Raw genomic sequence first — 23,789 nt, forward strand, 5'->3', positions numbered from 1 at the left:
CTAGTATTGATATTGGGGTCCCCAGCATGTGAACAGGTGTCAGATGCAGAACACTTTACTCTAGTCCAGTAGCAGGAGTTCAGGGGTTCTGATATTGGCCAAGTGCTTTAGATTTTTTGGGCAACTGAATATCTTTTGGTGATTTCAGGTATCTGTAACAGGTAAATCTTAGTAGTACAGTCAGAACTCCCAGCATCCTCCAGCTCCATCAATTCTTATCTTCAGGCAGTTTGACATATTGTTTAGAGGATGGGAAATATTCCTAGTGTTGGGAATGTGGCTTATGTTAAACCATCATGTACTTAAATTGATTAATTACTCACAGTAGGAGATAAGGGTTTCCAAATCACCCGCCAATATCACAATACTTCACTCAATTGGACTGTCACTAATGGATCAGATGTTTCTCAGTGTTTTGCAAATGAAAGAAAAAAAAGTTCAAAAAGGGGTAATATATATAAATGAAATAAAATTGTAAACTATATTTTATAAATGCAGATCATAAACAGGGCATAAATCTTCCATAGCCATTGCTTAGTTTAAAATTACACAAATGTTGCTAAACTTGAGCTCCCTGCTTATGCCAGTTTATTATCAAAAGTAAAAGCATGCTAGCAGATGTAGTTCTGTTTTTAAAACAAGATGTTTAATTGAGCATTTTCCTAGCTCTCTGGGCCAGAATATTTCTCCATTAAGCATTCTACCTACCCTAATAAAATAAAGTGAAAGGGGCAGGTCACTTTTAAATGAACCTTTCATATGATGCAGACTGTCATACTCTGAGATAAGTTGCATTTGGTCTTCATTTGTTGTTTTGTGTGTGTGTGTGTTTTTTTTCCCCTTTTAATTATTTAACTGTTTGTTCTGCAGCTTTCTGGTTTGTAATTTTAGCAGCTATCTGGTTGCTAGGATCAAGTCTACCCTAGCAACCAGTCAGTGGTTTCAGTGACTAGAATAGAATGATAAGTAATAAAAAGTAACAACAACAATAAAATAATATTCTCACAGTGTAATAGCATTTTATGGATGCCAGGGTCAGTGACCCCTCTTTGAAGACTAGAAGGAGTCAGAAGAGTCATGAAAAATGCTAGTTTAAAAAAAAAATGAAGATCAACTGAAAAGTTGTTAAGAATAGAGCATACTAAAGTTATCTTATTAAATGCACCTATGCTATAAAACTTTGTTTTGCACAAGGACAAAATTAGAAATTACTTGATTTGTTCTTCACTACTTGTACCTGATTTCATTTGTTTTTTTTTACTATGAAAGATGATTTACCAGAATTTTCACATCACTTCAGTTCTACCTAGATTAGAGGAAAGGAGCTTCCATTTGAAGCAGCGTAGGTGGTTTTTCACGGTGAGGGCAGTGAGGTTGTGGAATGCCCTTCCTAGTGATGTGGTAATGGCAGATTCTGTTAATGCCTTTAAGAGGGGCCTGGATGAGTTCTTGATCAATCAGAATATCCAAGGCTATTGTGATACTAATATCTACAGTTAGTACTAGTGGTTGTATTTATAGTTTATGTATGTGAGTGTATAGATTGGTAGGTGTGGGTTAGGTGTGCTGGGTTTACTTGGATGGGTTGAACTTGATGGACACTGGTCTTTTTTCAACCCTATGTAACTATGTAACTATGTAACTATGTAACTATGTACCTTGTGCTTGGGTTTTTGTGCCAAATCATGTTACAGTTTAGCGCTTTTTGAGGGTGCCAACCCATGCGCAAGCAAATGTGCAAAAGAACTGTGAAGGAAGCAGTTTTGTAAGTATAAAGGTTGCGTGGGAGATATAAATTGCACCTAATCCTTGATTGGCTATTCCTGCAAATTACATTTTTTTTTTATTTACTTTTTTCTTCGGTCCCATGAATGCAAATTTTAATTGATCGTAATTAGTTTTTTCTTGCCATATAGTACATTTTTATCTCAATACCCTGAAAAATTTAAAATCGGGGTTCTGCCGTACCTGGTTGGTATAGCTGGTATTCTACCTTCTTGGTGTTAAAATACCAGTGTTATTAATAGGAGAGAAAGATGACAGGGATAAGGTGGACCATAATTTCATTCCTGTAAGCAGGCAAACCCATGTGCACCACTAACTGCAAACAAACAAATACAGGCCGTCAAACATAGGCCTATGTCGACTCCGCAGCTTCTTGGCCCATTTAATGGGGCCTTTCTGATGGCCTGTATAACTAATATCTGTTCAAAGATCTGACAGATATCTATTGGGCAGGTTAAAAAACTCCCCTTGGATAAGTACTGCATCAGTGATTCTCTTCTTATTGGGTCTTTAAAAGCCTGGGTCAGTGATAGGACCCACCTGATCAGCCCAATGTGTTGGGTAAAATCAAGCAAATATGCTCAATTAGCGGATCTTCTTTTGCATGCCTATTGGGTAGCAGTTTTTGCTCCCATTTTTTCCAGAAAATTGCTTTTTTTCTGTTTAAGTTCATTGGTGGAATTACTTGATTTTGGGTCTATTTGCCTTTCTCTGCATCGGTATAAGTAGGATGTCTGTAAGGGCTCTGGCACATGGGGGAGATTAGTCGCCCGCGGGATGGCACACGCGGCGGCGCGATTTCCCGAAATCACCGGAAAAGACACGCGAGTCCTTTTCGGCGATTTCGGGAAATCGCGCCGGCGGGTCATGGCAACTCGGGGAGATTAGTCACGGCAGAACAGGGAGTTTTGTCGCAGGCGACTAATCTCCCCCGTGTGCCAGAGCCCTAAGGTTGAAATTCATTGAGTTTTTTTGCAGTCATAACTATTGTGTTACTATGATTGTGCATTCCCCCTCAGACCAGGCCAGAGTGTCTCCTGGTGTGTACCTGGCTGCCCCATCCCCGGCTTTATTCCCCCTGTGGCCTTGAATATGCCGCATCATTGTAAGAGACAACAAGAGATACTCCTTCAAGAGGTTGGCCCAGTTTTGATCCCTGACATATAAGGGGCAGTCCGATAAGGCTGCTTTAGGCCTGTGCTTTCCCCAACATGTAGCCATGCCGATTCATTTTTAAGTAGTTTTTTAAATCTGCATTCCAAACCTACATGTTCTCTGCCCACCCCTTTGCTCCACCCCATACCAACTTGACATTTATATTCTATAAAGGAAGCCCTGCTGTTCTGCTCCCCCCACCCCTGAGTTTTCCTAAAGGCGACACTGTGGGCTTCTTTGTTCTGTTGAGATGTCACATTTCTCTTAGTCTGTCTGTGCTTGGGGTAAGATGGTGTCGCAGCACTTGAAGCGGCTAACGGTATCACTTCTTGACCAGTGTAGGGAGAAAACACTACTACTCAGTCTTTAACAACTTTTTTACAAATATAGTTTTTGTCCCCCAAAACCAGCAAGTCCACTGAGTTCAGTGTTTTAGCTCAGATCACTGAATCTGAACTTGGCTGCGGTCCTTTATCCCAGGGGTGATTAAGTGTGTATAACATGGCATTTACCATAGTTGTGTGAAGGAGCTTATCTGCTGCCTGTGTTTTAGTGCTATTGTCTTGTGCCGTCTGCAGACGGAGCAGCTGGTACGTGTTAGTAGGCGGCATCTGCTCACATTGTCAGTTTGAGTTTAACAATCTGCCCTGGTGGCATCCCACCAGCCCCCAGTCCCACTGTGATCTGTCAGTACTTGCTCAGAGGTAATGGGTATCACACATGGCCTATCAAATGTTCTGCAAAACCCACTGAGCGTCATTCCTTTCCTATGCCACTGAGCGTCATTCCTTTCCTATGCCACTGAGCGTCATTCCTTTCCTATGCCACTGAGCGTCATTCCTTTCCTATGCCACTGAGCGTCATTCCTTTCCTATGCCACTGAGCGTCATTCCTTTCCTATGCCACTGAGCGTCATTCCTTTCCTATGCCACTGAGCGTCATTCCTCCTATGCCACTGAGCGTCATTCCTTTCCTATGCCTCTGAGCGTCATTCCTTTCCTATGCCTCTGAGCGTCATTCCTTTCCTATGCCACTGAGCGTCATTCCTTTCCTATGCCACTGCGTATCATTCCTTTTTTCTATGCCAGTGGGTGTCAGTCATTTACTACGTCACTGGGTGTCAGTCCATTTCCTAGTCACATTTTTTTTTTCCTATGCCACGGGGCAGTCTTCTTGTTCCTGTGCCAGTGAGCGTTATTCCTATGCCACTAAGCATAATTTCTTTCTGCCACTGAGCTTCATTCCCTTCCTTCACCACTGAACATCATTCTGTTTTTAAATCCTTGTCATATATTTCATAACGAAAATAAAATATTTTTATATTTCTGGCCTCAAATAAAGTAACATTTTAGATTTGGGAATGAATTCTATTTTCAAAGTTTGTTAAGGTGGCCATACATGTTACAAAAACAATCTTTCCTCTAATCATTGGTTGCAGGAAAGATCGTTCATCCACTCCACTAACGTTAAGAGATGAATCAGCAGATATGCAGGTAGAAACAATATTCATCCCCTATCTGACGATTCAGCATTAACCTAATGCGGATGTTTGCATGCCTTCAAAGGTGCCCGATCAAAATGTTACACCCTAGGCATTTGACAAAACAACTGATATCCAAGGCTTTTGCCAAGATTGGATGCCTGGTCAAACCACCATACCAATATCAGTGTGTGTGTATGGGCAACTTTAGCGTTACAATATGAAGTAAGGGGACTAAAAAGTACAATCTGATTTGGCAAACATGAGGTTAACTAGACAGACAAATACACTTGACTTAACTGCCCTAGTAACACTAGTCTTGATATCCCAGTAACTGCTGTTAACGTGTTGATATAAGTTAAAAATTAACATTAAGTACATAATATCTTGGACTATTGGTGTAATAGGCTGTCACCATGTGACCCTGGGAGGCAAAGTTCTTTAGAGCTTTACATCCAGAAACTTGACTTGAGGGTCAGTACCCTAGGGCTTTATAGCACATATAAGTGTGTGTTGTTGTTATGTCTGTCTGTCCCTCTCACCTTATAGATAGAGGCTAGCCTCAGAAAGTGTTTTACCATTGTCTCTTTATACAGTATTACAGTCATGGTGACCCATAATCCTGCACTATCGCCCTATACAGGCACAATTATTAGATCTTTAACAGATAATTCAAGGTGTTTTCATTATTCTGAGGACCCCCTCCTTTCCAATGTAACATTAACCCCTTACTTTCTAATTATCATATTCCAATGAATTCCTGTAGAACTGCTTATGATCAGCATATAAAGGGTTACTTTAATGCCCTGAATGGATATTTTGCAGGCTCTAAGGGAAGCGCTAGGCTGTAGGCCTCCTGCGGCCTCGTATATGCCATCCTGCAGTCCCGTGGCCTATAGCTGCAGCCTATATAGTTGCAGTTTACTGGTATACAGAGTAGGTAGAATGGCTGATAGCTTTGGTTGTCTAAATAAACAAACTTGCAGGTAATTTTAGGGGTGAGGGGTGGTTTGACATTTTAATGTTAAAATAACTGTAGAATGACTCCAGGGGAGAGGTGGTAAAAGGAACTGTAAAATACACAGTGGGTGCAGACCACTTACAAAGAGGACAGATGGTCTTACCCCTGACAAGGATTATCTAGCTGGGATAGTTCTACATTTAACCCATTGTGTTAGAACTTAACTAAACATTTTTATGAATAGATTGCTTTTCACCAAATCGTCATCCTTTATTAAAGGATTTGGTTTAAGGTTTGGCTATTTACTTGCCTATGTGCTCATAGCCTATATTGCTGGTTAAGCTGTTATTGTATGTCATTCTTATGTATCTGGGGTTTAGACCAAATAGAGCTGTTTGGTTCATGTAGGTTATTACATTGGTACAGAACTGTGAATTACACCCCTTCTTGTTGCTTAAGGTGAAAGTTCTTTTCTACTGATATTTTTGGGTGGGCTCTTGTTCCTTGTACATTACTGTGAGCAAGAAGGCCCCCACGGATTTCTTTGTATTGATTAAGACATAATGGTTCTTTCTGGCCAGTGATGACCTGAAGCCATCTGCTTCCCCTTAGCTGGGTGGTCAGTTCAGCTGTGATGTACAGACCCTGCTACGGAAGCAACCGGACACATCCATCTCAGTGTTATAACTGGGTGGGGTCCCCATCTGGTTCTGCATGCATTAAAGGGGCAGTAAACCCCCTTGCAGTGAAAGAGGATTGTGCTGAACATACTTTTTGCCTAATGTTTTAATCACAAAAAAGTGATGGTTTTTGTTTAACTTTTTAGTATGATATAGAGTGTAATATTCTAAGACAGTTTTGCAATTGGTCTTTTTTTTAAATTATCAATGTTTTTTTTTTTTAATTATTTCACTGTTTGTTCAGCAACTATCTAGTTTGGAATTTCAGCAGTTATCTGGTTACTAGGGTTTAATTAACTTAGCAACCAGGTGTGAATCAGAGGTTAGTATATGCATAGGAGAGGACCCGAATAGAAAAATATGTAATGAAATAACAATAACATTAAAAGTGTAGCCTCAAAGAGCAATAGTTATTTGGCTGCTGGAGTCAGTCACTCCCATTTGAAATTTGAAAAGAGTCAACAGGAAAAGGCAAATAAATAAATGACTAAAGACTAAAAAAAAAAAATGAAGACCAATTGAAAAGTTGCTTAGAACTGGCCATTCTATAACATACTAACTACTAACAACGTTATGTTAAAGGTGAGCCACCCCTTTAAGTCAAACTGGGAAATCAAAGCCATGACAGAAGGGGAGATTAGTCGCCTGCGACAAATCTCCCTTGTCGCGGGCACTAATCTCCTCGAAATGCCATCCCACCGGCTAGAATGTAAATCGCCGGTGGGATGGCATACGCAGCGATGCGATTTGCTGAAATCAGCGAAGTTGCCTTGAGAGGAAACTTTGGCGATTTCGGCGCCGCATATGCCATCCCACCGGCGATTTACATTCTAGCCGGTGGGATGACATATCGGGGAGGTTTGTTGCGGGCAACTAATCTCCCCGTCTGCCACGGCCCTTAAAGGGTATTTTCAGATACTTTGTTTCCGACTGGAAAGGTGATCTCCAGCCAGAGACAGAGATCTACATTTGCCACTGTCCTAAAATTGGACACAGTTTTCAGTTTCAGTTTTTTCAGTTTTTCAGTTTCAGTTTTGTAGCAAACTTCTGTGTCTAAACATTCATTGCATGCCATTAGGGGTTACTTCCTGAGACTGTTCACTTACTGGGGGCACCCATGGCTTGTAACCCATCAGCCTGTGGCCAATTGAAAAGTTTGCTTCCACAAGAATTTTTATCCTTTAAATAACTGTTTTCTTCTCACACTCTAGAATGTTCTGCTGCTTTAAAACTGCAGCTGGCATGTTCCGGATAATGTTTTCCAGCTGCTGTTTACTAACTACATTTCCCAGCATCCTCTGACAGCCAGGCTCTTGGGTTTATAGCTTAACCAGTCCTGTGGAATCACTGGTGGTACAGCCCTGTCACACACCAAATAGAGCGTAGCTGCACTTGTGAGTGTGTGGTTGTTGCCCCTGTCCTATGAAGCATTAGTGAGTGGGAGAGATATGCTCCAACCCTGGGGTATGTGTTCATCCTCTCCCCTGAGACCTGCCATACAGACATGTTGTGGCATGTTGTGCCAGGGTGTCTGGTTTTCTCTGGGCATTCACTTCTCACTGCAGTAAGTATTTCCATCTGCTCCACTGCAGGGTGAGGGCAGCACTGGGATAGATGCACCTACTAACTCATTTTACCATTACACAGAGAGCCTTGGGCTGAAAATGACTGCCAATTATCTGCAGATTTTTGGGGCATCAAAAAATGCTCTCCTAAACAGCATATGCACTAGACAATATGTATGCAGTGTTTGTCTGGGCACTGGCTCAGGCTGGTAACGCAGGGTGGCACAGTCCCTAGGCAGCTGCTCTCAGTATGGGCCCTTAGCTGAGAAATAGTGCTGAAAGGCTGAATCTCATTGCTAATAACATAAAAATGCTTAACTAATGAGTGGGCACAAAAGGTTATAACAGGCAGCGCTGGGATAATGTTCTTGCTGTATCCTGTATCACTATAGTATTTGCCCTCCTCTGTAACCCTGTGGATGTGCCCAGCTCCTATTTGGCAGCCCCTATGAATCAAACACTGGTCTGCAGCAGGTGTCACAGTAAACTGTGCCAGGAATCCCAGTGCCAAGCATGTGCTGTGCCACATTTACATTTATAGGCCCTTGTGGAAACCTGCACCCAATCTGCTGGGTCGCCTCTTCTTTTAAACAAGGTTACAGAGATAATATTCCTAAGCTGGGGGTTTAGCAAAGCAGAAAGGTAAAAGACAAATCTTAATAAATACTGTGAAACATGCAAAAAATTTATAGAAAACACTTCTATTCGTTGGATCTATTTTTTTCTGTGTGATAACATGGCAGCAAATCCATATTGATGGCAAAACAATCATATGTTTATTTAATGTTTAAACTTGCTGCTGTATGTATTGGGAAGGATGTTTCTGCCATGGGCCAAGGTAAGAAGAACTAGGTGCATGGTGTGTTTTGTCTATTGCTGTGTTTTGTCTATTGCTGCCCTTGTTAGAGAATAGCAACAGACAGAATACCCCTCCAGATACTACTGAATGACTAGCGCCCTATTGCAAGCACAGAGAGCGGTGATAGACTGCACCTTGTGCAAAAACACTTAGGGGTGTATTTATTAACACTGGAGACAAAAATCATTGGTGATGTTGTCCATAGCAATTAGATTTAACCAGTGACCTACAAGTTAGAAAACAAAAGCAAAGATCTGATTGGTTGCTGTGGGCACATCACTAGTGTTAATAATACACCCCTTAGGCTTATTTAGGTAGAATACAGAAGTGTATCTGTGTTTTTTTTGATGAAATATTAGGGTTCTTATATTTAAAGGTTAAAAAAAGCCACAGCGACATTTTCACTAATTGATGTGCCTATTGCATAGAGCTGGTGTACACTACTGCTTTTATAGCAGTTTTTGGAGGTTCATTGCCTCTCCAAATCTGCACTTACAAATCACTCCACTACCACAGCCTGTTTAATCTTCTGGATATTATTTAGACTCATTTATGAAGAATTGCTATGTGATGGTACATAGAAGGGTGGTGCATTGTGCCAGGTTCCAGCGCCCCCCTCTTGTGTGTATAAGGAAAGGCCAGTTAATATGAGCTATAAGGATAGGCACAGAACCTCCTAGGAAAAGACGCCTTAAAGCAGTGTATTCTGATGGCTCTGTTGCTCTTTTCAGTCTGTTTAATCAGATGTATAATGAGTGCTGACCTTTGTGTAGACAATATCAGAGCCTTTTGCTTTGCCTCTGTATAGATGGCACTGAGCGTCACTAGGATAGTTCATTCTTTTGTTGGATAATTGTGCTGGGTGGCACTGTGCATAAAGCTGCTTATTGTGTTGAGTGACACGAGCATCAAGTGCCGGGTTATTTTGTTTGGAGGCTGCACCAATTTAGGATCGGTATCTGAATAAAGGGGTAGTTCACCTTTAAATTAACTTTTAGTCTTTTAGCATAATGTAGTGACCAGTGGCTCATGAGCAACATGTTGCTCACCACCCCACACAGGTGTTGCTCTCAGTGGCCTCAAAGTAGGTGCCTATTTTTACATTTCTGGCTTGGAAGCAAGTTTTGGAAGACAGTACAGCACAGTTTTACTCCAAGTAGAACCTCCTGCAGGCCACATGGGGCTACCAAATAGCCAATCACAGCCCTTATTTGGCATCCTCAAGGAACTTTTCTTATGCTTGTGTGGCTCCCCAACATTTTTTATATCTGATTGTGGCTCACAAGTTAAAAAAGTTGGGCAACCCTGATGTAGATAATAATATTCTGAATTAATTTCCATGGGGGGGGGGGGGGGGGGGGCACCAACCCCACTACATAGTGCTATGTTTTCAAGAGAGATGGGGGAGAGTAGGCATGTCCTGCTGGGTTTCTTTGCTATGGGTGGGGGGATGGGTGAGCTCTGGCTATTCTGTAAGTTTAGACCCCATGGCCAGATCTGGGCACATACCAAGGTACAAATATTAAGCCCAGTGCAAGCCTGGCTTGGTTTAATAAAAAAAATCATATTGTGGCTAGAGTTGGAAAGGGATGGGCCTGTAACAGTCTGTGGCCCTTGCCAAACTCGGAAATCTTTTATCCATGTTTCAGATTTTTCACCTTTTCATTCTAGCAGTTGCTGTTTCTGTCATTAACATTGTAATGAAAGTGTCCTGCCACTGAGTGGGCTTTGTGACTTGGGCAGAGCTGTGCCCGGTTACCATGATCATTGCTGAGCATTTCTTTGTGATTTGTCACTTTCCTTGAGCCTGGACCTCTTAATTAATCCACAAATAGGAGTCTCAGCAAACAGGAAACGAGGGTGACTTTGACAGGAAACCATCTGTGGTCTGACTACTGGTGAGAAAACGGCTATGGGAACCCGACTACTGTACGGCTTCTGGAAGTGTGCCAGGCATGTCCGTACAACTGCAAGGGAAGGGAATTAGGGTGAAGGAGAAGCCATACTGTGAGATGCCTGACCCTTGCATAGTGTTTTTGTACAGGAAATCATGGATCAGAATTCCTGGTACAGCAGGAATGAAATGACTGTGACGTTATGGGCCAGCTACGGATGTGCAATATTATACTGGTTATCAGATATTACTCAATTGTATTCATTGCATAAAAAAGCTCATCTACATATATAAATAAAAAACCTCACCTTGGTTCTCCATTAGCTTACATCATGTCCATCACAGTGTACAGGGGAGCGTACCCCAAACTCTTGGTATGGAGGGATGCTTTGTATAGTGCTAGGTTGAATAGGGATTTACAGGGGAATAAACTAAAAAATTGTTCTCCAACCAAAGTGTTTCCCTGTGTGTTGTTAATAGCAATAGTACCTAGCTATTGCTGGGTGGATATTCTAGTACATGCATTTCATCTGGTTTTAATTTCCCCGTAATGCCAGGGCAGGAACTACATTACATAAAAGCATCTAATCTTCATCAGGTTGAGGGTAGTTATTTCACACTGCACTGCTATATAAATATGGGATATTAAAACAAAGTATCCCTGTCCTGGATGCCGCCATACCTAGAAAGGCTGCCCGGGGCAGTGACATTGACTGACAGTGCAGCTATCTGATTGAAACCTATGTAACAGTACAGGGAGGGGTTTGCCTTCAGAGTGTCACAGTGCAAGATCATAGTGCGTTATGTGACTCTGACATTATAAAGAGACTGCCCTGGGGTGGAAACTCCTCTGTCAGTGAGAGTGCCAAGTGCAATTGTGCAGTCAGCCTGGCTGCATTGTCCCTGGTGCAGGAAATGATATTGCCAGACCCTTTTTTCCATGGCAGGGGTGAGTGTTATAAGGAACGTGCTTAATGCTTAATCGGATTAATCATGTTTAAATGCCAATATTCTCGTGTGATTAGTCCCCTGTTGTACTATAGTGACCAGTGATTATAGTTAGAAAATAGGAGCCTATTGCAATCATTTTGGGGGGCCTTTTACTGCAAATTGCTGGGAAAAGCTCATTATTTTTGTATGAAGCATCCACTTGCCAGTAAAGGTCACTGGGTGCTGGTGTCGCTGCCTCCCATGCACCGTAATACAAAGCCGCAATGTTTTCTATCACATTTTCTGTAGGCGAGTTTCCATTACTGGATTTTTGTTCTTATTAAAGAGACAGTGGTGCTGCTGAATGCAGTGGGATTGGGGGATTATAGTCGGAGTTAAAGTAATGACTTTAAGATAGGCAAGTCCTGCATGGGATCCTCCTGTCTAAAGGTCGGCCATAAATTATGTACCAATCTTATATATTATCTTTAGTGCTACAGCTGATGTATGTTTACAAACTCCTGGCACCCCCATGGAAGCTGTCATTTCCTCCTTATGAGATTGTGTAGCTCCAAGGGGTTAGCTCACCTTCCCTTGTGTAGTGTCATTTTGGGGGCTTAACCTAGTGTAACAAGCCAAGAGGGTTTGTGTGTTGTTGAGCGATGCAGAATGTGCTCTATCACTGATTACTCACGTCTGCCAGTGGCCAAATCTGCTCACCCACATGTTGTTATAGGTGCCTGTGTGTGTTACTGCCAAGTTCTCTTCTTTATTTTCCACAAATCCATTATCATCCAACCCCCAAACCCTATGCACCCAGTTTTCATAGCTCAGGAAGCTTATCCTAATAATTTTTTTATTATGGGATGGATTAATGTTAAACCTGATTAAATCATGCTGGCTAAAATACAGTATTATATATATTATAATTATAATAATCGCACAAATATATACAGTAGATAAGCTACATGACTTGTACACCATGAAGCGCAACTGTATATTTAATAGTGCAGCTTTTGTGTGTTTGTATTCTGGGACTTGAAGTCTCTCTGTTTTCCCAAAGAACCCACTATGGGAAGCAGACGGAGTTTGATTTCCAGAATCCACCTTTTAATAAGGCAAGGGGGTTGCATTACGCTGCGACCCTAAGGGTAGAACTGCACTTGGTAAGCACAGGCAGACTATCATGGATTCCTTTTAATCCATGGAATCTGGTATGTCTGTAGAAAAAAACCCAAAACATTTATATTTATTTTTGGAAGTTCAGGTAGTGATTATGCACCTTTTGTACATAAGCCCAACTAAATGAGCTGGTGTCAAAAAGGGGGGTATATTCTAAGTCATGGGCAAGCAAAGTGTCAGGCAGCCAAAGACATAGCACATATATTTCCTGATTTAAGTTTATGCCAATGGGAAAGTGTTTGGCTAGCAACAAAAAGCTCCCTTAACCCAGTAAAATGCTGAATATTAAAGGGTTAAGCACCTTGGGTTTTGTTTCCAAAAGAGCCTGAAACAGCCCCCCCCCTTCCCATCCCAGAGCTGAATGGGAATAGTGCAACAAGCCATCATGTCAGCGCTTGTCAGGCAATAGTAGCCTACATCTAGGCATAATATTTGTTTTGTACAAAGATTCCCATATTGTTAATCTCTCCATTTGTTGTGGTTTTGTTTTATTAGAAGGTAAAACAGTTAAAGGCATAGTTCACCTTTATGTTAACATTTTAGTGTAACAGATGTCCTATTCTTAATAACGTTTACATTTAAAAAAAATTTTTTAAATAAATATTTACCCTCTAGTTCAGCTTTCATATGGGGATTATGACCCCAGCAGCCGAAAAACTATTATCTTTAAATTCAGAGCCTCATCTTTTCATCTTCAGATTCACAATTCCAGCAACTATCTGGTTGCTAGGGTAAATTGGGCATTAGTAACCAATAGCTGCTTAAATTTCAAACTGATGAACAAAAAGTTAAATAATTTGAAAAAAAAAGCTGCCTTATTCACCCATGTTTGGGGCCTGATATAGCGCGTCCCTGGTGTGGCATATTGGGGAATGATCTGCTTGTTTGGCAATATTGCCAAACAATGTATCAAATTGTAACAATTAATGTCAGTGCTTTGTCTTACTTTCTGCTGGAGAAGGGGAAAGCTAATTTAATTCACTTTTAAAAGTAATATTTTTGACCATCAGTAGGAAAATGAAGGAAATTAAAATCAAATAATTTTTGCAAATGTCCTGTAAAGATAAACGCTAGCCCTTTAAGTAAGAACTAACAAACTAGCATTGCTAAAAATGACTTTAAGTGCCTCTGATTGGCCGGTGACTCATCGGCGTAACCCTAAGGGACTGACTCAGAGACCAAGGGTTTCCCTATAGCTCATGTTCTGCAGCAAGGACAAATAATCCCACAAATGACAAACAGCTGCAAGCAAAGACTTGCTGAGGGGTGCTGTCCCTAACTGCCAGGCACAGGAAAATGCACCAGCCTCTGCATTTTTGCCTATTTACATTGCTGTTAATACCATGTGTTAATACCATGACATTGCCCCACTAACCCACTGTGTATGAAGCTTATCCATTCTGTCTGTTCATTGTGGTCATGGAGGAATTTTTGTATTTCTGCTCTAACACTGCCCTCTACTGGGCATTCCTAATACTCCATTTGAGTTCTTCAGCAGCTAGCCATATAATGGATATTTACACTGCTGTGGCCCAGACTGGCAATCTATGGATTCTGACAAATGCCAGAGGGGCTGCTGTAAGATGCCATAAACACTAACTATTTAGTGGGCTGGTGGGGGTCTCTTTGGGCCTCTAGGTAATACCGAAAATACTCGAAATACCAGGGCCCAGTCCAGTCCCTGCTGTGGCGAGCAACCCCTACAAGCTCTACTGTCACAGCTGAAGCTGGGCTGAAGTTCCGAATAACTGGGGAAATTAAGGTTACTATTATCTGTCAAGTCTATCAGCAACACTATGGGTTAATAGCTGGCTAAGCTTCCTAACTGATAAGCTGCACAGGCCAGTTACATGCTTCATTTGGAACAGCCTATATGAATGGTGAAAATGTAAGAGTGCTATGAGATGGTGCATACACAACAATATTACAATTTAAAAAAAAATACATTTGTTGGTTCAAGAATAAAATTCTAAGTGGTAAAATGAATTGTGTGCTATGTAAACAGTGTAATTTAGAAATAAAAAGTATACCATAGAAATCACGTCAATATCTCTTTAAATGAGATCAACATATTCTCATTGGCTCTCGTTGTTTAGACTTGTTAAACACAAGCAAAGCCATTTATACATTGTATGTACCCTTTGAATCACCCCAAATCGTACCACCTTCGCTCTCAAATTCTGGCTTTTTTACTTTTACCTGTTAATATGCAATTGAGGCCAATCTGGTCCTGACTGCAGATTGCCACTAGAGAGCTGGGGAAAGGACACCAAGGGGAGTATTTATTAACATTGGAGACAAACATTACATGTAATACTGCCCATAGCAACCAATCAGATTTTTGCTTTCTTACTTGTAGGTTCAAATCTAATTGCTAATTGGTTGCTATGGGCAACATTACTGGTGATGTTTATCTTGAGTGTTAATAAATACTCCCCATGTAGCTAGACACAACCAGCACCATATGGTGCAATATGAGAGGGAGGCCACTGTGCTGGACATATGAATTATAAATGCATTTTTATTGCATGCAGGATGGCCCAATGTTGAGGGCTGTAGGCAGTTCAGAAGTGATAGAGACTGAGACAGTGTTATTGGTGTGTGGAAAAGGATGCAAGAGAGAGCCATGGTTCCGTTTAGCACTGTGTTATTGTATGTGTTAGGATTCTACATTGGTTACATCTGTAATGCAAAGTAATGCAATATGTATATGTATATGTATATATATATATATATATATATATATATATATATATATATATATATAATGTGTGTGTGCTATCTTGCTCTGTGTCCATTGCCTCTTAATGCTTATTTTAGTTTATGTCTGATGTGTTATCAGTGTTTTTTAGATTTCTGGATGCGTGGATATAAATTATGTCTTTTCTCCAGCAGATGGCAGCAGCGAGTTTCCTTCGCAACTGCCTGCAGATGTTAGGACCAAGGAAACAAGGCAACCAATAGGCTTGTGGGATTCTGGCTTCTTGTCTCCATGCTGTCTGATTGGCTGGTTGCTCTCTTTCATCTGCCTCATTAGGTTCAGCTTTGGTTTTTGACCAGAGAGAGAAAGATTTGTCTTATTGGCTTCCTAATTTTTGTTTCTGCCCTCCCCATTGCTCCTTTTCATGCCATCTCATGCTCCTCGCTGCCTGCACTGCCACTGCAAGTTGTGCTACGGAGGGACATGCTATTCACATTGGGCACTAATAGTGAATGTTCAGCCTGTTAATAAACCTGACCCTTTTAAACAGCATTTAACTGAGTTGCTCTGCATTCATCTGGTTCTGCAGCAGCACATTTACTTCCTTGGTCGCTCTGCTGTCACTTCCTGTTAGGGTCTTTTGCCCAGTGGCTGAATGCAGAACAGTCTATATGGCAGTTAGGGAGCAGGAGATGAGAGCTGGTTACATTGCCACTTGATTAAAAAGCTTTTATGGATGTAGCTGCATTTTAGGGCAGTGTCCTACCGGCTGATACCCAAGGGTGAGGTGGTCCCTCACCCTAAATGTGTGTGCTGAGTACATTTACAGTGTGCTGGGTATCTGTAAGCATGTATACGTATATGTACATTAAGGTAGATTATTTTATAGAGATCAGTTAACTAACCCAGGCATTTAAACTAGTTACCTATAAGTAACATTTGGCTGTCTAAAATGGAATATGGAATGTTATGTTGCCATGGGTTTTAGATAAAAGCCCATACATGGCACATATGCTCTGCTTTGTGTTAAAAGGCTCAGACATATTCCAGATATCTTTTAATTTTAGTCTATGGATTTTTTTTTGGTACAGAAGTATGAGTGTTGCCCAAAATAATGCCCATCTTTTTTCATGCTCTGCTGTTTAAATTCAGTCTGCAATGCTTAAAGGGTATCTTGCTACAGTGACACGCTGAGTTGCTAAGCCAGGGCTGTAGTTATTATTATTATTATTATTAACATTTATTTATAAAGCGCCAACATATTCCGCAGCGCTGTACAATAAGTGGGTTTCATACATTGGACATACAGAGTAACATAGTTAGCATAGTTTGCCTGGATGTGCTTGTGAGGGATGTTGGAGGGAGTTGACATGCTGGGCTACTAAGCCAGGGCTGTAGTTAGCCTGGATGTGCTTGTGAGGGGGGTTGCAGGGAGTTGACATGCTGGGCTACTAAGCCAGGGCTGTAGTTAGCCTGGATGTGCTTGTGAGGGGGGTTGCAGGGAGTTGACATGCTGAGTTGCTAAGCCAGGGCTGTAGTTAGCCTGGATGTGCTTGTGAGGGGGGTTGCAGGGAGTTGACATGCTGAGTTGCTAAGCCAGGGCTGTAGTTTGCCTGGATGTGCTTGTGAGGGGGGTTGTAGGGAGTTGACATGCTGAGTTGCTAAGCCAGGGCTGCAGTTTGCCTGGATGTGCTTGTGAGGGGGGTTGTAGGGAGTTGACATGCTGAGTTGCTAAGCCAGGGCTGTAGTTAGCTTGGATGTGCTTGTGAGGGGGGTTGCAGGGAGTTGACATGCTGAGTTGCTAAGCCAGGGCTGTAGTTAGCCTGGATGTGTTTGTGAGAGGGGTTGCAGGGAGTTGACATGCTGAGTTGCTAAGCCAGGGCTGTAGTTAGCCTGGATGTGTTTGTGAGAGGGGTTGCAGGGAGTTGACATGCTGAGTTGCTAAGCCAGGGCTGTAGTTAGCCTGGATGTGTTTGTGAGAGGGGTTGCAGGGAGTTGACATGCTGAGTTGCTAAGCCAGGGCTGTAGTTAGTCTGGATGTGCTTGTGAGGGGGGTTGCAGGGAGTTGACATGCTGAGTTGCTAAGCCAGGGCTGTAGTTAGCCTGGATGTGCTTGTGAGGGGGGTTGGAGGGAGTGGACACTGAGTTGCTAAGCCAGGGCTGTAGTTAGTCTGGATGTGCAATTGAGGGGGTTGCAGGGAGTTTACATGCTGAGTTGCTAAGCCAGGGCTGTAGTTAGCCTGGATGTGTTTGTGAGAGGGGTTGCAGGGAGTTGACATGCTGAGTTGCTAAGCCAGGGCTGTAGTTAGCCTGGATGTGTTTGTGAGAGGGGTTGCAGGGAGTTGACATGCTGAGTTGCTAAGCCAGGGCTGTAGTTAGTCTGGATGTGCTTGTGAGGGGGGTTGCAGGGAGTTGACATGCTGACTTGCTAATCCAGGGCTGTAGTTAGCCTGGATGTGCTTGTGAGGGGGGTTGCAGGGAGTTGACATGCTGAGTTGCTAATCCAGGGCTGTAGTTAGCCTGGATGTGCTTGTGAGGGGGGTTGCAGGGAGTTGACACTGAGTTGCTAAGCCAGGGCTGTAGTTAGTCTGGATGTGCTTGTGAGGGGGGTTGCAGGGAGTTGACACTGAGTTGCTAAGCCAGGGCTGTAGTTAGCCTGGATGTGCTTGTGAGGGGGGTTGCAGGGAGTTGACACTGAGTTGCTAAGCCAGGGCTGTAGTTAGTCTGGATGTGCTTGTGAGGGGGGTTGCAGGGAGTTGACACTGAGTTGCTAAGCCAGGGCTGTAGTTAGTCTGGATGTGCTTGTGAGGGGGGTTGCAGGGAGTTGACATGCTGAGTTGCTAAGCCAGGGCTGTAGTTAGCCTGGATGTGCTTGTGAGGGGGGTTGGAGGGAGTGGACACTGAGTTGCTAAGCCAGGGCTGTAGTTAGTCTGGATGTGCTATTGAGGGGGTTGCAGGGAGTTTACATGCTGAGTTGCTAAGCCAGGGCTGTAGTTAGCCTGGATGTGCTTGTGAGGGGGGTTGCAGGGAGTTGACATGCTGAGTTGCTAATCCAGGGCTGTAGTTAGCCTGGATGTGCTTGTGAGGGGGGTTGCAGGGAGTTGACACTGAGTTGCTAAGCCAGGGCTGTAGTTAGTCTGGATGTGCTTGTGAGGGGGGTTGCAGGGAGTTGACATGCTGAGTTGCTAAGCCAGGGCTGTAGTTAGCCTGGATGTGTTTGTGAGGGGGGTTGCAGGGAGTTGACACTGAGTTGCTAAGCCAGGGCTGTAGTTAGCCTGGATGTGCTTGTGAGGGGGGTTGGAGGGAGTGGACACTGAGTTGCTAAGCCAGGGCTGTAGTTAGTCTGGATGTGCTATTGAGGGGGTTGCAGGGAGTTTACATGCTGAGTTGCTAAGCCAGGGCTGTAGTTAGCCTGGATGTGTTTGTGAGAGGGGTTGCAGGGAGTTGACATGCTGAGTTGCTAAGCCAGGGCTGTAGTTAGCCTGGATGTGTTTGTGAGGGGGGTTGCAGGGAGTTGACATGCTGAGTTGCTAAGCCAGGGCTGTAGTTAGCCTGGATGTGCTTGTGAGGGGGGTTGCAGGGAGTTGACACTGAGTTGCTAAGCCAGGGCTGTAGTTAGTCTGGATGTGCTTGTGAGGGGGGTTGCAGGGAGTTGACACTGAGTTGCTAAGCCAGGGCTGTAGTTAGTCTGGATGTGCTATTGAGGGGGTTGCAGGGAGTTTACATGCTGAGTTGCTAAGCCAGGGCTGTAGTTAGCCTGGATGTTCTATTGAGGGGGTTGCAGGGAGTTTACATGCTGCACAATTCCAGCCTGAAAAGCATTGTGGGTAACTTTCCTGCTCTCTTATCTCTAGATGGGTGACATGTTGTGTGACAGGATGGTAGTGCATTAACCAGGCATGTTGTGACTCTTTCCATAATCAGGCTGCCCTGTGTAGCCTGAGACAATGCTGTTTAATAAGCATATTCCCCAGAGATGCTCTCTGTCTGAGCTTATTATGGGAATAATTGCTTCTGCCTCTTTCTGCATTGTATTCACATCCAGCATTGTCTCTGTGGCCTTCCTCTCTCTATGTCTCCTACTCTTCCTATCCTTTCTTTTATCTGTGCCCTCTAACATGTCCTTCAGGCAAGGGCAGTGGGCACATCTGTATGTCCAGGTGAGAGGCCTGGCTGAGTTCTCACATAAATAATCTCAGTATTGATGGCTTTAGAGTCACACACTTACAATAAAAATGGCTGTTCCATGTTTGGAGAGGAATGAGGGGTGCACGCAGCTGGGATTCTCCTTTGCTTTGGGGAGGAAGTGAAGTTCCGGGGCTTTGGGCAGCTGCCAGACCATCACATTGTATGTTGTACTGTTGATGACAGAGACCCCTTTTATCCCAAGCATGAAAGCTATAGACTAAAAGGCAAACTGTCTCCATTTTATTGCATCTTTAGATACTCTCTACTATCTGCTAGGACAGTGCAGCGCTGTAGTTGTCTTTTGCTTTGCTAAACAGTAAAGGTTAAATCCAGAGATAATCTCTATATTTTATAATCCTGATTTACTTTCTCTTCATATGAAATACCATTGTAAGGATCCTGATTCACTTTCTGTGAATTACCGTTTTAGGCTAATGTCAGACCAGGCGTATAGCGTATATTTTCAGAAAGCTGAAAACCGCTTGCCGAAAATACCGCCATACGCCTCCTACCTGTGCCTGCACCTGAATGAATGGACAATGCTCGGGTGCAGGCACATGTAGCGGATATCCGCATAAAAGCGCGAGACTGCGCTCCAGTGCAGGCACATGTAGCTGAAATATGCATAAAAACGTGAGACTTTGCATTCTCTCGCATTTTTTTTGTGGATATTGGCTACATGTGCCTGCACCCAAGCGTATTCCATTCATTCAGGTGCAGGCACAGGTAGGAGGCGTATGGCGGTATTTTTGGCAAGCGTTTTTCAGCTTGCCAAAAATATACGCCATACGCCTGGTCTGACATTAGCCGTAAGGGCCCTGATTCACTTTCTTTTCATATGAAATAGTGTTTTAAGTAGGAATACACCAATTCCACTTTTTCGGATTCAGCTGAACCCGTGAATCCTTTGTAAAGGATTTGGACGAATACCAAACTGAATCCTAAGTAACATATGCTAATTAGGTTATGGAAGGGTTTGCGCGGCGAAAAATGTTTAACTTCCATGTTTACGTGACAAAAAGTCATGTGATTTTTAGGATTCGGTTCAGCCAGGACCATGGATTTGGCCTAATCTGAATCCTGACGAAAAAGGCAGAATCTTGGCCGAATACCGAACTGAATCCTGGATTCGGTGCATCCCTAGTTTTAAGGACTCTGCTCCCGAAGAGACGTCAATTTTTATAGGGTTTTCATATGATTGTGTATCAGTAGTCGTTCTGCAGCAACTAAGTATTCTGGGTCCGTATTAAAGGGAATAATACCCCTCTGTTTGACATGAGCTCATTCAGTTGCACTTATGCTAAAAGGTGCATAACTATCTAAGCTGTCAAAAACATATACCCACAGACGCAACCGTCTGTTAGTAAGTTAGTAAGTACTGGTGTGGGATCCCTTATACAGAATCCCATTATACAGTACCTTGTACTTGATCCCAACTAAGATATATTTCATCTTTATTGGAGTCCTATTAGATTTAATTAATGTTTAAATGATTTTATTAGTAGACTTAAGGTATGGAGATCCAGATTATGGAAAGACCCGTTATTCAGAAAGCCCCAGGTCACTATTTTTCTGGATACCAGGTCCTATGCCTGTATAGAAGTAGAAATTCATGGCACATCACTTATCAGTTCTTTAATAGCTGTTTGTTTAAAGCCGCTGTTTAAGACCTGATGAGTGCTGTGACATGGACATAAATGTGTATAAACCTGTATTTCATTAAGCATTTTTTTCTACATAGTTGCTGCTATTTTCTTGTTTACGTTGCTTTCTGGATCCAGCCATCTGTCTTCTAAAATGGATTCTTTGGGGAGTGCTGATTGCAGGGGTTTTATTGGCGCTACAATTACTTGCATAAAATGCCAAGTGTAATTTCCATAGTTCTAATGAGTTTTGCCTATTTAGTCGGAAGTTGCAGTCTGCAGACTCAGTTTGAGGCTAAACACTAGCACTTCTCCAAACTCCCTCGTTATTTCTCTTAACAACGTTTCTATTTATCTGCTTAAAGCACCTAAAATGTTGTTAGCTTAATATATTCTCTTCAGATAATGCACCATCTGCATGGGTGTCACACACAACCTAGTAAAGTTTACACAACGTATGGTTTGCATGTGGTTTTGGCATATCTGCAAGCAAGTGAAGTCTAGTATTATCTATTATGTACAGGCATGGGATCCCTTATCCAGCAAGTTCCAAATTACAGGAAGGCCAGCTCTTATAGAGTCAATTTTAAGCAATTAATTGTAATTTTAAAAATAATTCCCTTTTGTCTGTAATGATAAAACAGTACCTTGTACTTGATGGTAACTAAGCTGCATAAACCCATATTGGGGCAAGACAATCTTATTGGGTTTATTTAATGCTTAAATTTATTAGACCATATAAGGCATGGCAATCCAGAAATCCCTTATCCAGAAAACCTCAGACCCCAAGCATTCCAGATAATAGATCCTATACATGTACTTCATATAACTGTACCCCCAACTATACAATATAAGGATATTAGAAGTGACTGAGGAGTTCCATGACTATACAAGTATGGAACCTATTATCTAGAACAGTGCTGTCCAACTTCTGTGGTACCGAGGGCCGGAATTTTTCTTGCCTACATGGTGGAGGGCCGATAATGGAAGCCAGTTTTGACCACTCCCCTTTTTTAAACCACACCCACTTCAAACTACACCCATGCTATCACAAGAGCTTTTAAGACCATCCCCACATTAATGGTGGCAACACAGCAAAAACCCAATGGTTGGTGCTCACTGAAGGGATATCACCCTTCATTTATATATGAAAGAATTATATTATGTCATACACTTAAATCGATATGCCTCCTCCTCTTCTGTGGATAGCACAGCAACCCCCCAGCATATAATTACACCCCTTGGGGACCATATAATGACAATTTCAAATGCCAAACTCCAGGAACAAACCCCTGCCAGGTTCACCTTCCACAGGCAGCATAGGGCAGGGAGAGTATGGCACAAACAGGCAGCATAGGAAAGGCAAAGAGCAGGCAGAGTACTGCTTGCCCTACCCCTCCTATGTGTGCCATACTCTGCCTGCCCTCCCCTGCCTATGTGTGCCATACTCTGCCTGCCCTACCCTGCCTGTGTGTGCCATACTATGCTTGCCCTCCCCTGCCTATGTGTGCCATACTATGCTTGCCCTCCCCTTCCTATGTGTGCCATACTATGCTTGCCCTCCCCTGCCTATGTGTGCCATACTATGCTTGCCCTCCCCTGCCTATGTGTGCCATACTATGCTTGCCCTCCCCTGCCTATATGTGCCATACTATGCCTGCCCCCCCCCTGCCTATGTGTGCCCTACTATGCTTGCCCTCCCCTGCCTATATGTGCCATACTATGCCTGCCCCCCCCTGCCTATGTGTGCCATACTATGCTTGCCCTCCCCTGCCTATATGTGCCATACTATGCCTGCCCCCCCCTGCCTATGTGTGCCATACTATTCCTGCCCACCCTGCCTATGTGTGCCATACTATGCCTGCCCTATTGCACACACAGGCAGCATACAGTGACACAATGCTGGATGTGTCAGAGGGAATGTCTGAGGTGTGAAGAGGTGAACAATGGGGGTGATTACAGCCAGAGCCTGAGGTGTGAACACTGCAGGGGGAAAACAATGAAGGCATTAAAAGGTGTGAACAGTACAGGGGATTACATGATTAAACAATACAGGGGGATTACAGCCTGAATCTGAGGTGTGAGCAATGCAGGGGGGCAGTTAATCTCAGTACTGATACCATTTAAAGGTAATACACAAAGGTAAGCCATCAAAGCAGCCAGACAGGTGGGGGGCCACACAGAGGGGGGTCGCGGGCCGCATGCGGCCCGCGGGCCGCCAGTTGGACAGCCCTGATCTAGAATGTTTGGGACCTGGAGTTTTCTGGATAAGGGGTCTTTCTGCAATTTGGATCTTCATACTTTGTGTGCTAAAAAAATTACTTAAACATTAAAAATTCAGTTGGATTGTTTTTCCTTCAGTAAAGACTAAATGAATCTCAGTTGGGGTCAGGTACAAGGTACTGTTTTATTATAGCAGAGTAATTATGCTTTAAAATTTTGAATTATTTGATTAAATTGTAGTCTGTGGAAAATGACCTTTCTGTAATTCTGAACTTTCTTGATAACAGGTTTCTGGATAACTGATGCCTGTATAAAGGTACAAGGCTACAGTTTGAGTGCTTTATTCTTTTTTTTAGATTCGTGGAGGTGCAGTTGCTGAAGGGGCATAGTGATTTGATTGAATTGTGAAATATTCACCAAAATCTGAAGACGGTGGTATAACTAGAAGTTAGTCTGACCCACATTAAAATCATCTTAGGCCTCCCCAAAATGTTGGAAATGCATACTGAACTTAAACTGAAACGGTGTATCCGGCCCCCTGCA

At 42.9% G+C, this 23,789-nt stretch overlaps 1 protein-coding gene across 3 annotated transcripts in view; it reads left to right on the plus strand.

Moving 5' to 3' along the window:
* Nucleotides 1–23,789, plus strand: part of agap1 (ArfGAP with GTPase domain, ankyrin repeat and PH domain 1) — a 242,127-nt gene that overhangs the window by 55,437 nt on the left and 162,901 nt on the right. The window lies entirely within an intron of this gene.

The sequence above is a fragment of the Xenopus tropicalis genome, chromosome 9 (assembly GCF_000004195.4).
Source record: "Xenopus tropicalis strain Nigerian chromosome 9, UCB_Xtro_10.0, whole genome shotgun sequence".
Classification (NCBI taxonomy): domain Eukaryota; kingdom Metazoa; phylum Chordata; class Amphibia; order Anura; family Pipidae; genus Xenopus; species Xenopus tropicalis.